Genomic DNA, 11,603 nt, shown 5'->3' with positions numbered 1-11,603 from the left:
TTCCAGGGGCTTCCGTGGTGGCTCAGTGATAATGCCCCTGCCGATGCTGGAGGTGCAGGTTCAATCCCTGGATCAGGAAGATCCCCTGGAGGACGAAATGGCACCTTTTGGTATTGTTGCCTGGAGAATCCCATGGACAGAGGAGCCTGGAAGAATACAGTCGGTCCATATGGTCTCAAAGAGTCAGACATGACGGAGCTCAGTCCAACTCTTTGTGACTCGATGGACTGTAACCCACCAGGTTCCTCTGTCCGTGGGATTTCCCAGGCAACAATACTGGAGTAGGTTGCCATTTCCACCTCTGGCAAATCTTCCCAATCCAGGGACTGAACCCACGTCTTCTGTATCTCCTGAATTGCAGGCAGATTCTTAACTGGCTGAGTCATCAGGGAAGCCTGATGTTGGGTACATATATATTTACAATTTTTATATTTTCTTCTCGAATTGATCTCTTGATCATTATGTAGTTTTTCCTTATCCCTCATAACAGTCTTTATTTTAAAGCCTATTTTGTCTGATATGAGTATTAAAAAAATAAATCATGATTTTTTTTAATCCCCACTTTCTACCTGTATGTGTCCCTAGATCTGAAGTAGGTCTCTTGTAGACACATGTATATGAGGTTGTTTTTTTTTTTGTATCCATTTAGCCAGTCTGTGTCTTTTGGTTGGAGCATTTAATCCATTTACATTTAAGGTAATTGTCATATGTATGTTCTTATTGCCATTTTTTGTTTGGATTTGTTCTCTCCTCTTGGGATTTGATGACTATCTTTAGTGTTGTGTTTGGACTGCTTTTTCTTTATTGTGTCTGTATCTGTTGTAGAATTTTGGAGTGTGGTTCCCATGAGGTTTTAATATAGCAGTCTATATATATGTATAAAGATTGCTTTAAGCTTCATTTCAATTTCAAATGCATTTCCAATGTTCTGCATTTGTACTGTCCTCATGATTGCAGGCTTTGTCATATGTGTCTGTGGATGCTTTCTTATTTTTACTGTATATTTGCTTTTAACTCTGAGCTTTTCCATTCATAATTTTTTCTTGTTTCTAAGTATGACCTTTTCTTTTCCACCTAGAGAAATTCCTTTAGCATTTATTGTAAAGCTGGTTTGGTGGTGGTGCTGAATTCTCTTAGCTTTTCCTTGTCTATAAAGCCTTTCATTTCTCCATCAGATCTGAACCAGAACCTTGCTTGGTGTAGGGTATTCTTAAAAGGGGTAGATTTTCCCCTTTTATCACTCTATTGTGCCTCTTTCTTCTGGCCTGAAGTTTCTGCTGAAAAATTATCTGATATCTTCAAGGATATTATCGTGTACATTATTTGTTGCTTTTATTTCATTGCATTTAATATATTCTGATTGTCTTTTCCTCGTTTAATTAATATGTCTTGGCTTTTGTTTAATTAATATCCTCCTTGCGTTATCCAGCCTGAGACTCTCTGCACTTCCTGGACTGGAGTGAGTGTTTCCTTTCCCATGTTAGGGAAGTTTTTGGCTATAATTGTCAAATATTTCCTCAGGTCCTCTCTCTCTTCTCATTCTGGAACCCTTATAATGCAAATGTTGGTGCATTTAATATTATCCTGTGGCTCAGACGGTAAAGCGTCTGCCTACAATGCGGGAGACCCGGGTTCGATCCCTGGGTCGGGAAGTTCCCCTGGAGAAGGAAATGGCAACCCACTCCAATATTCTTGCCTGGAAAATCCCATGGACAGAGGAGTCCAGTAGGCTACAGTCCATGGGGTCGCAAAGAGTTAGACATGACTGAACGACTTCACTTCTTCACTTATAAGTCTCTGAGACTGTCCCCTCATTTCTTTTCATTCCTTTTTCTTTACTCTATTCTGCAGCAGTGATTTCCACCACTCTATCTTCCAGCTCACTTATTCATTCTTCTGCCTCATTTATTCTGCTGTTGAGTCCCTCTTAATTTTTCATTTCAGTACTATATATTGTTCATTTCTAAGTCTTCCAGCTCTTCATTAAACCTATCTTGTATCTTCTTGTTTTGTTCTTCCATTCTTTTTCCAAATCTGACATCATGTTTACTTTCATTACTCAGTTCTTTTTCAGGTAGATTGCCTATTAGTTGTTCTAGGTTTTTATCTTGTCCTTTGTTGGACCATACATCTCTACCATCTAATTTTGTCTAACTTTCTGTGTTTGTGATTTCCTTTCCACAGGGTCATAATTCCTATTGCTTCTGAGGTCTGCTGCCAGGGGGTTGAGGTTGGTCCAGGAGCTTGTGCAGGCTTCCTATTAGGAAGGACTAGTGCCTGCCCACTGGTGGGTGGAGCTGGATCTTTCTCCCTCTGGTGGTCATGTCAAGTGGTGTTAGCTGTGAGCTCAGGTGGCTGGCTGTGAGCTCAGTACAACTTTAGGCAATCCATCTGCTGATGGGTGGGGCTCTGTCCCACTCTGTTGGTTGTTTGGCCCAAGGCATCCCAACACTGGAGCTTGCAGCTGTTGGCTGTAGCCAGGTTTTGGTGCCAAAATGGTGACCTTATGCCAATCAGTATTCCCTGGGGCCTCTGCCACCAGTGTTCTTGCCCCCAGAGTGAGCCACAGCTGATCCCCGCTTCCCCAGGATACTCGCTAAAACCTGCAGGTCAGTTTAACCCTGGCTCCTATGGAGTCACTGGTTTGTGCTGGTTCCCAGTGCACATGAAACCTTGTGTGCGCCTTTCAAGAGTGAACTCTGTTTCCCCCAGTCCTGTGGAGTTCCTGCACTCAAGCCCCACTGGTCTTCAAAGCCACATGCTCTAGAGGATCCTCACAATGCCAAATCCTGAGGCTGGGGTGCCTGATATGGGGTTCACAACTCTCACTCCTGTGGGTGAACCTCTGGAATATAATTATTTTCCAGTTTATGGATCGTCTACCTGGTGGATATGGGATTTGACTGAAGTGCTCCTACTTTCTAGTTGTGGCATCTTTGTCTTTGGATGTAAAATATCTTTTTTAGTAGGTCCCAATCTCTTTTGTCAATGGTTGTTTACCATTTGGTTGTGATTTTGGTGTGTTCATGAGGAGTGAGCCTAGGACAATGAGGGCAGCAACTGTCATCTTACTGCAGGTCTCATAGGGGCAGCAGTGGCCTGCGCATTCTCGGGACAGTGGTTGGTGACTTCTTGCAGGTCTTGTAGTGACAAAAAGGGTCTGTGCACTTCTGGGACATTAGGGGCAGATGCTAGGCCATCTGCATGGGTGAAGGCTTGGTGCTGAAGCTCAGGCTTCAGCTGTCAGACCTGGGATTAGATTGGCTGTTGCAGATATAGGCTGGAGTGTGGCAACAGAGGGTAAACTCAGAAAAGCTGGGACTCACCAGGGAGGCAAGGAGCCATTATTTGGGGGCATGTTAAGAAAGGGATGGGTGTAGACCTTCACACAATAAGTAACTCAGTAAGTATTTGTTGAATGAATGAATATGTGAATGCATGAAGAGTTATAATACAAAATTAAAACAGGAAAAGGAGAAAATGAAAAAAAACAAGTCAGTGATCAGATGGTTTTCCAGGAGGAAAGTCTCTGAAACATAGAGATTTTGTATATCCCTGTACCAGTCCAGACTGTTTTTTTTCACAAAACTGTTACCTAATAGGACATCCTCTACTTTTTCTTCAAAATTTCCTTAGCTCTTCATGCACTATTCCTTACCATATGAACTTCACTGAGAATTAGCTTGTCAAGTTTCATGAAAACTTCACAGGTATTTCAGGTGAAACTGCATTAAGCTAATATTGTCATCCTTATAATGAATATTCCTGTCATGAATGTGGCACCTCTCTCCTTTTATCAGGCCTTGAACCCTCTTCAGTGATGTTCATCAATTTCTCATAATTGTCCTGCACATCTTTTATTAATATATATTCCTATGACCTTATTTTCTGTGATACTGTTTCTTTTTAATGATTTTCAATTTTAATGATACAATTGACATATAATGTGTAAATTAAGATGCACGATGCATTTTTGATACTTATATATGGCAATGTGATTACTATAATTGTGTTGGCTATCACCTCTATCACATCACATAATTACCATTTTGTTTTTGTTGTGAGGAATATTTAAACTCTACTCTTAGTGATTTTTAATAAACCAGTATAGCACTATTAACTATAATCACAATGTTGTACATTAGATCCCCAGAACTTATTCATCTTATAACTGGAAATGTGCACCCTTTGTCCAATATCTCCCCAGTTCCGCTACCCCTCACTCCCTAGTAACCATCAGTAATTTTGTTTCTAAAAGATGAGCTTAAGATCCACATGTAAGTGATATGGACTTGCTTTGTCTCACTTATAATGCTTTCATGATGCATCCAAGTGGGCACAAATGGCAGGATTTCCTTTTTCTCGTGGTTGAATAATATTCCATTGTGTGTAATTTAAACAAACACACAACCTCTTTACCAGGTAAATGTAATTGAGGGACATAAAGTTGTTTCCATGTCTTGGTTTATGTGAATAACACTGCAATAAGCATGGGGGTACAGATATCGTTTCAATATTTCTGTAATTGCCTTTGTATATCCAGATGTGAGATTTCTGGATTGTATGTTAGTTCTATTGTTAATTTGTTAAGTTCCATACTGTTTTTCTCAAAAAACAAAAAAACAGTATTGGCTGTACCAGTGTACATTCTACCCAACACTGCACAAAGGTTCCTTTTTCTCATGTCATCATCAACACATTATCTCTATTCTTTTTGATGACAGCCATTCTAAAAGGTAAGAAATGATAACTCACTGTGGGTTTGATTTCCATATTCCATATTCCCTGGTTAAAAGTGGTATTGAGCACCTTTTCATGAACGTGTTGGCCATCTGGATGTTTGTTTCAGAAAAACGTCTGTTCAGGTCTTCTGCCAATATTTTCATTGTTTAAAACTGTTTCTTTTGCCACATAGAAGCTTTTAAATTTAGATATAGTCCCACTTATTTTTATCATTGTCACTTGCTTTTGCTGATGCTTAAAAAAAAATTGCCAAGACCAAAGTCATGGAGCTTTTCCCTGTGTTTCCTTCTAAGAACTTTATGGTTTCAGTTCTTTAGTTTTTAATTCATTTTGAGTCAGTTCTTGTGAATGGTGTAAGATATGGGTGCAATTTCACTTTTCTGCATGTATTTATCCAGTTTTCCCACTACCATTTATTGAAGAGACTACTCTGTCCCCACTGAGTGTTAATTCCCTTGTCAAATATTAGTTGATACATATGTGTGCATTTATTTCTGACTATCTGTTCTGTTCCATTGCTCTGTGTGTCTGTTTTTATCCCAGAACTGTACTGTTTTGATTATTACAGCTTTATAGTATAGTTTAGAATCATGAACTGTGTTTTCTCCAGCTTTGTTCTTTATCTGGATTTGTCTGTTCAAGGATTTTTGTGGTTCCACACAAATTTAAGGATTGTTTTTCCTATTTCAGTGAAAAAATGCTACTGCAATTTTTTATTGGGGCTGCATTGAATCTATAGATAGTGTTGAGTGGTATTGTCATTTTAACAGTTTAATTCTTCTAATTCATGAATATGGTCTATTTTCCATTTCTGTCATTTTCAATTTCTTTCATGAATATGGTCTATTTTCCATTTCTGTCATTTTCAATTTCTTTCAAAGACATTGTTTTCAGTGCATCGATCTTTAATTTCTATGGTTAAATTTATTCTGCTTTTATGCAATTATAAATGAGATTGCTTTCTTAATTCCTGTATCATTATCTATTACTAGTATATAGAAACTCAGCTGGTTTTTGTGTACTGATTTTGTATTCTCTAACTTTACTGCATTCTTTTATTGGTTCCAACATTTTTTTGGTGGCATCTTTATTTTTCTATATCTTTAGTTTTGGACTTCCTTGGTGGCTTAGATGGTAAAGCATCTGCCTACAATGCAGGAGACCTGGGTTCAATCCCTGGGTTGGGAAGATCCTCTGGAGAAGGAAATGGCAACCCACTCCAGTACTCTTGCCTGGAAAATCCCATGGACGGAGGAGTGTGGTAAGCTACAGTCCATGGGGTCGCTAAGAGTCAGATACCACTGAGCCATTTCACTTTCACTTTTTTAGTTTTCTACATATGTCATCTGAAAAATAAGACTGTTTTACTTCTTTTCTGAATTGAATGCCTTTTACTTATTTTTCTTGCCTAATTTCTGTAGCTAGGACCTCCAATAAAATATTGAATCAAAGCAGTCAGGGTAACATGAGCTTCATTGTTAGTGCCTTCAGTTCAGTTCAGTTGCTCAGTCGTGTCCGACTCTTTGTGACCCCATGAATCGCAGCACGCCAGGCCTCCCTGTCCATCACCATCTCCCAGAGTTCACTCAAACTCACGTCCATCAAGTCCGTGATGCCATCCAGCCATCTCATCCTCTGCCGTCCCCTTTTCCTCCTGCCCCCAATCCCTCCCAGCTTCAGAGTCTTTTCCAATGAGTCAACTCTTCGCATGAGGTGGTCAGAGTACTGGAGTTTCAGCTTTAGCATCATTCCTTCCAAAGAACACCCAGGGCTGATCTCCTTGAGAATGGACTGGTTGGATCTCCTTGCGGTCCAAGGGACTCTCAAGAGTCTTCTCCATCACACAGTTCAAAAGCATCAATTCTTCGGTGCTCAGCTTTCTTCACAGTCCAACTCTCACATCCATACATGACCACTGGAAAAACCATAGCCTTGACTAGACGGACCTTTGTTGGCAAAGAATGTCTCTGCTTTTGAATATGCTATCTAGGTTGCTCATAACTTTTCTTCCAAGGAGTAAGCATTTTTTAATTTCATGGCTGCAGTCACCATCTGCAGTGATTTTTGGAGCCCAAAAAGATAAAGTCTGACACTGTTTCTCCATCTAGTTCCCGTGAAGTGATGGGACTGGATGCCATGATCTTGGTTTTCTGAATGTTGAGCTTTAAGCCAACTTTTTCACTCTCCTCTTTCACTTTCATCAAGAGGCTTTGTAGTTCCTCTTCACTTTCTGCCATAAGCGTGGTGTCATCATCTGCATATCTGAGGTTATTGATATTTCTCCTGGCAATCTTGATCCAGCTTGTGCTTCTTCCAGCCCAGCGTTTCTCATGATGTTCTCTGCATATAGGTTAAATAAGCAGGGTGACAATATACTGCCTTGACGTACTACTTTTCCTATTTGGAACCAGTCTGTTGTTTCATGTCCAGTTCTAACTGTTGCTTCCTGACCTGCATACAGGTTTCTCAAGAGGCAGGTCAGGTGGTCTGGTATTCCCATCTCTTTCAGAATTTTCCACAGTTTATTGTGATCCACACAGTCAAAGGCTTTGGCATAGTCAATAAAGCAGAAATAGATGTTTTTCTGGAACTCTCTTGCTTTTTCGATGATCCAGTGGATGTTGGCAATTTGATCTCTGGTTCCTCTGCCTTTTCTAAAACCAGCTTGAACATCTGGAAGTTCACAGTTCACATATTGCTGAAGCCTGGCTTGGAGAATTTTGAGCATTACTTTAGTAGCATGTGAGATGAGCGCAATTGTGTGGTAGTTTGAGCATTCTGTGGCATTGCCTTTCTTTGGGATTGGAATGAAAATGGACCTTTTCCAGTCCTGTGGCCACTGCTGAGTTTTCCAAATGTGCTGGCATATTGAGTGCAGCACTTTCACAGCATCATCATTCAGGATTTGACATAGCTCAACTGGAATTCCATCACCTCCACTAGTTTTGTTTGTAGTGATGCTTCCTAAGGCCAACTTGACGTCACATTCCAGGATGTCTGGCTCTAGGTGAGTGATCACACCATCGTGATTATCTTGGTCGTGAAGATCTTTTTTGTACAGTTCTTCTGTGTATTCCTGCCACCTCTTCTTAATATCTTTTGTTTCTGTTAGGTCCATACCATTTCTGTCCTTTTCAAGCTCATCTTTGCATGAAATGTTCCCTTGGTATCTCTAATTTTCTTGAAGAGATCTATTATGTTGCTTTGTTATATCTAGGATATTTTGCCTGTGTGCTTTAAGATTTTCAGTCCTGCTTACAAGAAGGAGAAAACAGAAGGTAGGCACATTCTTTTCTTGTTTAGGGTACAACCCCAGGAGTTGTTACACAACACCACTTCTACACATATCCCATTGGAGAAATCCTAGTCACAAAAGTACACCCAACTGTAAGAAAATCAGGAAACTATGTTATTTGAGATGACCATTTACGCAGCAAAAAGAAACACAGCTAAAAGCAGTTGCCACTTGAGGGAAAGCTACCTGTTCATCTGTTACACTGAGTTTTGAAGAATACTATTTAGAAGAAGAAAAGCAAAATGGGAGAACTTCTTTTATATGATCCTCATATGCACAGAAATAAAGTGATTTAAATGAACTGAACTGAAAAACCTATTTCAAAAATTATTCCCAGATACACATAATATGGCTGTCTATATATTAAGAAATTCTTCCAAATGTATTATATTTCCAAATACACTCATCATATATGATCTTTCAGATACCATACTATAAAAGGCTGAAGCTTTATAATTTCCAAAGCTGAAGCTTTGCCATTTCCTTTTAAAATATATTTTTAAATTCTGATATGAAAGGTTATTTGTGCATAATTTTGAACTTTAGAGAATATCAAGGACTTCCCTGGCAGTCCAGTGTATTAACAGTGGTTAACAGTATTAACCACTGTTAATTAACAGTGGTTAAGTATTAACAGTGGGTAATGCTCTCCTGCAGAGGGCACAGGTTTGGTCCCTGGTTGGGGAACTAAGGTTCAGCATGCCACATGGGATGGCTGATAAAAATTACTCATTATCACCCAGAGACAACTGATAATGTTAGTCAACTTAATTTTTTTTTCTTATGCATATGTTTAACAAAACTCATTTATCTTCCTTTTTGTTACCAAGTGGTATGTTGTGTCTACATTCCCATGTCATTAAAAAACATTAAAAAGCCTCGTTTTTAATGTTTTCTTATTCCTAAATGCCTTACTGATTTTACTATAAAATCATAGTACCATTGTAAAAGTGTATAGAATTATAGATGATAAAACATGAAAGATTCTTTTATACTTAAAATCTCATTATTAATATAAAATTATTCTAAAATTAAGCTACAAAAGTTTTTCTTTCTACAAACAATTTTAAATGTGGTTAACTGTTTACCTACGTTGTAGTTGCGAGGCTATATTACTTGTTTGATTAACGTGATACATTCAGGCCAATCCACTTTTGGCTCCACTTTACCTATTGTCTATTTATTGTGTCACAATATCAGTTTTGACCTATACCTTCCTACCTCTAGGCATCTTTGCCTAAAAATGCAGCCCTAAACCCATCACAATTATAAGCACATCAAAGACTATCTTCTTTGCTTAGCTGCAGAGATCTATACAGGACTGTATTACATGTGTAACTTAGACATAAAAGTTTTCAGTAAAATTCCTAAGCATGATTATCCAACCTTTACTTTCTGTGGTGACATAATGTTGTCAATCATAGAATGTGACATATTAATACCAATTTTTAATTACCTTACATAAAGATTTTTTTTGTTAGATGTGGACTTTCAGGTTATACCTTTTTATGATTTAAATATTTAACATATTTTTGAATTCTAATATACTAGATCACAATACTGTGAAACAAGATGTCTTCTTTTCAGAATTCTCCTACTCATAAATGAACAGTAACCTAGCAAAAGATAACAATAATCTTAGATGCAAACATTAAACAATTTGGGCTTTAACCCAACTTTTTCTCTTTTTCAACGTCTCAAACCTTCTCTGACTTATTTATTAATTAGACTAGTTAACCGTGCTGATCCAGAATAGAATTGTTCCCAAATAAATTTTTGCAAGTAAATAATGAAGAATTTTGCCTAAGGATTGATATGTTATAGTAAAAGTAATTAATTAAACCATGAAGTTAAGAGTAAAAAGAATATGTGCTAACTTGGCTAGTATGGAGTACAGCAAAAATACCTTGTATCAATAGTCCCCAATTGTAGACAGATGGATTCAGGCAGTTTTTATGCTACAAACTTTAAGAATACTAAGGTGGTCATCAAGAAAGACTAGCCCTAGTTTGGCTAAACTAGTCAAGACTAACCTTCTGACAAGTCACTTTTGGGGATCTCAGTTTGCTCATCTATAAAATAAGATAACTAGAAGAGTCTTTTCAGCACTAAAATTCTATGCATATGAGTACATATAATTAAACAGAACCCAAATTAAAATGCTGTATACAACTATGGGGAAAAAAATCATTTTTGCATAGATGGTTAAGAATCCTCCTGCAATGCATGAGACTTGGGTTCGACTCCTGGACTGGGAAGATCCCCTGGAGGAGGGCATGGCAATCCACTCCAGTATTCTTGCCTGGAGAATCCCCATGGATAGAGGAGCCTGGCAGGCTACACTCCATGGGGTTGCAAAGAGTCAGACGTGACTGAGTGACTAAGCACAGCACACCCAGTGGTAGAAATAAATTTGAATATTCTCTTAGAGGGTGAACTGCTTTATTCAAGAATGCTTTTGAATTAAAGCCTCTTAAATACTGACTTTAAAAGACTTACTTTATTTTGAAATTTACTCGAGCATAAGATGTAATATCAGGAGCAAAGGAGTCCAAGCAAAGGAGCTAATATAGAAAGAATAATTTCTAAATAAATAGAATGATTTCACATATATTTGCCAACAAAAGTCACAAAATTATTTAACTTTAGATCTGACTTTGGACTTCTTACAGATATTTTACATGTATTAAGTTCTGCATTCAGAATTTATATCAATTCTTCCTTTTACTTTTACTATGTCCCCAAGATGTCTCTTTGCACACAAAAAATATTTTTTATATTGTTGGTGTATAAGTTTGAGTTAAAATCATACATCTTCCTTATCAAAATGAGGTGGTATCTTTAGCTAATATTGTAAAGTAAAAAAAGAAAAAAGGATTAAATAAGACAATGAATCTAAAAAAAATTATCTTTATAGCTTACAACATGGCTTCATATAACCATAAATCTATGTTCTCAAGGGGAGTAAGAGAAGAATCAGGGTTTTTCTAGTGACATAAAGAAAATAAAATGCCCCTCATGCCCAGGTCTAATCATCCTACAATTTGCTGTGAGGTAGCATTCCATTTAAAGCTGATCTACTCCAGCCTCCACCATAGACATACACACCTCTCAAGAAATATATGTGTCAGGAACTTGTAAAGTATTCCAGTGATGCACTATGACTAACACTTCCCTTGTGACTCAGCTGGTAAAGAATCCACCTGCAATGCAGGAGACCTGGGTTTGATCCCTAGATTGGGAAAAGGGAAAAGCTACCCACTCCAGTATTCTGGCCTGGAGAATTACATGGACTGTATAGTCCATGGGGTTGCCAAGAGTCAGACATGACTGAGCGACTTTCACTCACTCACTATGACTAACTCCAATGGCCTTGCAAGTGCCAATTAAGGCTATCTCCTCCCAGTTCCAAGTTCAAGGATATCATGTTGGTAACTCAAAACTGGCTATGGTAGAAATATTTTACACCACAGAAATCAGGAAAATGGTTGGTTTGGGGGCTTTTGTTAGGTTTGGTTTTTGAAGAGCTGGTTGTTTGTCATTTAATAGCACATGACTGAGGTAA

General features: G+C 38.2%; 1 protein-coding gene across 2 annotated transcripts in view; it reads left to right on the top strand.

The window, feature by feature from the left end:
- WDPCP (WD repeat containing planar cell polarity effector) overlaps window positions 1–11,603 on the top strand; it is a 300,990-nt gene that overhangs the window by 283,122 nt on the left and 6,265 nt on the right. The window lies entirely within an intron of this gene.

Source organism: Bison bison, unplaced genomic scaffold (genome assembly GCF_000754665.1).
Source record: "Bison bison bison isolate TAMUID 2011002044 unplaced genomic scaffold, Bison_UMD1.0 scf7180017864489, whole genome shotgun sequence".
In the NCBI taxonomy this organism is placed as follows: Eukaryota; Metazoa; Chordata; class Mammalia; order Artiodactyla; family Bovidae; genus Bison; species Bison bison.
Note: the sequence above shows the minus strand (reverse complement) of the source record. Positions and strands in the feature narration are given on the sequence as shown.